Source organism: Schistocerca gregaria, chromosome 1 (assembly GCF_023897955.1).
Source record: "Schistocerca gregaria isolate iqSchGreg1 chromosome 1, iqSchGreg1.2, whole genome shotgun sequence".
Classification (NCBI taxonomy): Eukaryota; Metazoa; Arthropoda; class Insecta; order Orthoptera; family Acrididae; genus Schistocerca; species Schistocerca gregaria.
Genome location: NC_064920.1, coordinates 171,980,123 through 171,983,978, shown reverse-complemented (window position 1 = coordinate 171,983,978; position 3,856 = coordinate 171,980,123).

Genomic DNA, 3,856 nt, shown 5'->3' with positions numbered 1-3,856 from the left:
TCTTTTAGGAAATTCAACCCCTATGGGGGTGAAATACGTGGTGAAAGTTTATAAAGAAATATTTCTTTGCGCAAACATTTTTGAAGTTAAATTAATGAAAATTTTTATTTGGCTAGTCTGTTACAAATAAAACATTGTGTTTGGAAATTTAACTCCTAAGGGGGTAAAGGGGTAACATATGATCAGACTGATCCACTGACTCGTCATCGCCCAGCCCAAGCTGCTAAGGACAGAAACTAGAAGTTTGAAGAGGGTGCGGAATTTATACTTACACAGACTAAATTGTTCTAAATGCTCCTTCCAAGTGGATGAAATAGGGGATAAAATTATGTCGCTATTAAGTGAATTTCGAAACTAGAAATATGAAAACTGGTATTTGGTTTCTCATCCAGAAAATTAAAAAATCTTATTACAGCATTTCTGTAAATTCAACCAATAAAATAGTGTGGAAAAGTTTGTTTGAAAGTCAATAATTACTTAAGAACTTTTTCGGCTGTATCTGTGACAACTGGTATATGACTTCTCAGTTTGAAATAAAAAAAATATTGTTTTAGTGTATCTGAAAATTCTACTCCTAAGGGACTGCATTAGGAGATGAAAATTCTTAGTAAAATATTTCCTTACATTAAAGAAATTTTAAAGCTAAATTTATGAAAACTAGTGTTTTACTTCTTGGTTGGATACAAAGAAAGTTTCTATGGAAATACCTCCACAAGAGTGCAAAAGGCATGAGTAACAAAAACTTCAGAACCATTTCTCCGTCATAAGTACATTCCAAAAAGACGATGTTTATTTGGTCTTAATTACAGTGAAAAGCTTAGAGTGTGTTGCCATTTGTGTACAATCTAAAAATTAGATTAAAAAGAGCACAAAAAAAATCTATGCAGGCCATACAGTCCATGCGATCGAAACAGTGGGTGCTATGCCTTGTATATGTCGACAGACAGTTCACGGAGAACACAAAATTTCTTATGCGCTCACCAGCATCAGCTAGCCCTTGTGAAAGGGTAATAAACCCTTCCTCACTGACAATGCTGAACTGTAGTAGATCCAACGAGCACATTTGCACGTCATTTACCTGTCTGTTTATTTCAGTTTGAAACTGTTGTAGATGTCGAATGCATGATATTTTTGCCCATACGTCTATTTTAGGCATTGGATATAGCCCAAGGGATCAAAAGTGTCTCTTTAAGCCACTCCCTGGAATTATATTCGGGAATACGCTTCGTTTCTGTGGAATACACCTCCTGTTTTCTTTCATATCACTTTAACGTAATGAAACAATTTTTTTTTGAAAACCATAAGGCAACAAAAAGAAAAGTGAAAACCTGTATGATCATTAATACCACAATATTCCAATTTCAAATCTGTAGGACAGTCCCTTCAATACATTGGAAATATCATTGAAATCTCGATGACGTCAAAATAACACATTTTCTAGCTCCTTTGGCAAAAGGATTGTCCATTTTATTTTATTTTATTTTATTTTTATCAGCTGCCCTCGTCTGCGACTGAGCTTTACGTACAACTGAGTTAACTTGAATTAGACTATGAGTGAAAGAAAAGCATCAGTTTTGATCATTCGCAATGTGCATTTTGATATGTACCCACCACTTCCCTGAAGGGAACGACAACCCCTCAGACACTAAAGCATCACGGTTTTGCATATGTACAAGGCGCTGCCTCCACAAACAGCGTAAATCACATCGAGAACGACAGATGGCAGGACAATGGCCACCAGAGGTCCTCTGTGCCAGGGACCTAGTTTCTTTGCCATGTCATGTGTGCTGAACTGGATCGGCACGAATTCCTCTGCATTACGGTTATACAGGGTGACAAGCAAACACAGTAGCAGTTCACTCCTGGTCTGAAATACTTTGGCCTCATCCTAAACCATCACTACACATAGACTCCCCATCTCTTTACAATCCAACACTAAGCCCACAATAGACTCCACCTCCTGAAACTTCTGTCCAGCTGAACATGGGTACTGCATCCTTCCACCATCCTCCACACCTACAAATCCTTGGTCCATCACACTCTTTGTTATGGCAGTGTCACCTGAATCTCTGCTCCTCGCCAATTCAATAAAGCCCTCAAAGCCCTCGAAAGCCATGCACTCTGCCTCACCTTCCTTATCTACCTCCTGTCCCCCAGACGAATCCTCTACAACTTCATCTCCTTCCCAAATCTTCCGCTTTTCCTTGAACACATCCACGCCCTGTACATCATCTGCAAACTCGATCTCCCCCGCCCCCTGCTGTCTTCTATCCTCTCTACCCCCAGCCCATTGCTGCACCTTTACTGTGGTGTCCCACCATCTCCACATCGTCCACCTCCTTTCCCAATGCAACTTCCAGCACCAGCGCTCCCTTCCCCCTCCCACCTCTTCCCTTCCCTCAAGCGGTTTCTCCTCCCTTACCCACCCCCTCACTTTCCATTGCATCCCTTCTGTGTCCCTGCGCTCCCTCCAGACTTTCCTTCCCTCTCCATCGCCCACCCTGCCTCTTTCTACACCCCTGACCCCTCTTTCTTTTCATCCCAACCCCTCCAGCTCCCCTGCTCCACTTTTGTCTCCCCTGTTTCCCCATCCTCTCAGGACTCCCCTTCCTTGGCAGGTCCCTCCCAGCAGTTTTTATTCTTCATCGTGTGTGCTCCATCTCGTACAGTGGTTATGTAGTGTCTTCGTTCTGGAGCATTTTAATATTGTGGCCAACTTATAACTTGTGCATGTGTTTTCCATGTATTTTATGTGCTCCATGAATCGCCATCTGTGTTCCTTAACTTTATGTTGACTTTTTTAACTGTCCCACAATGAACGGCTCCATGTAAGAGTACATTATAACCCCCCTTGTCTCCCCTTATTATATTCTTCTGTCCCCCTTTTTATCACCTTTTATATGTATCATTTCATCTTTCTATTCCCTATAATGTCACTCGTCTGAAGAATGGCGGATTGTGCCGTTGTTGGCCCCTCTTCTGCCCATATGGAGCCAGAGAATGAAATCGCAATAAAGAAAAAAAAAAAAAAAACACACGGCGGCAGTTAGGTAGTTCGCTCTGCCGGAGTTTTTCTGCTATTCATATGTCGACTCCTCAAATCTCATCAGTCAGAGCCTGGTTAGAAGCCACTACAGCTACGTTCCAGCGATATCCCAAAACATACCTGTTGGCCAGCTACAGCGAGCACTAAATCTCCAATCATTAGGGATTATCAGTAGCATAATCCTCACGTCCCACTATGTTTATTCACTGTGTTCAGACGTCTGTCTGTTAGTGTCTGAGAAGTTTTATTGTTTTTTGTTGAGAAAAGTTTTCCTTTATTATTAAATCTCTGTGCTGTGGTCATAATAAACCCTGGTTCTTGTTCACCTGTGTCTTATTGTTTCTTACCAAGCATCACCACTTGAAAGAAAGTACTGATTACATAAAGGCTAGCAATAAGGCAAATGTGTGATGGTCACCTAGCATGTCATGTAGGTACCTCTTTAAACACATGAGCAATTTTAACTGTACTGTTACAAAACATACATTTGGTAGTGAAATTAGTAGTAAATAGTCCATTGCACTTAAAGAAAAGTGGTAAGGTTCATAAATACAACACTTCTGTTATTGTTATCCATTAATAGAGCAGTTAGTTGTTCAGAAAAGAGCTGAGCCTGCAGAAACAAAAATCTTTGATGATTTGTCCAGCAGCTCCACAACATTGCTGTTCTATGGAACATGACTGTAACTAACGAGCTTTACCGGACAGCGGTGCTAATTTCACTGTAAGCTCTTTAATTGGTTTCAGATTTATTTCTTCTTTTATTTATCCTATTTCATTTTAAGTTAGTTACTCTAGAGAGGTGTAATT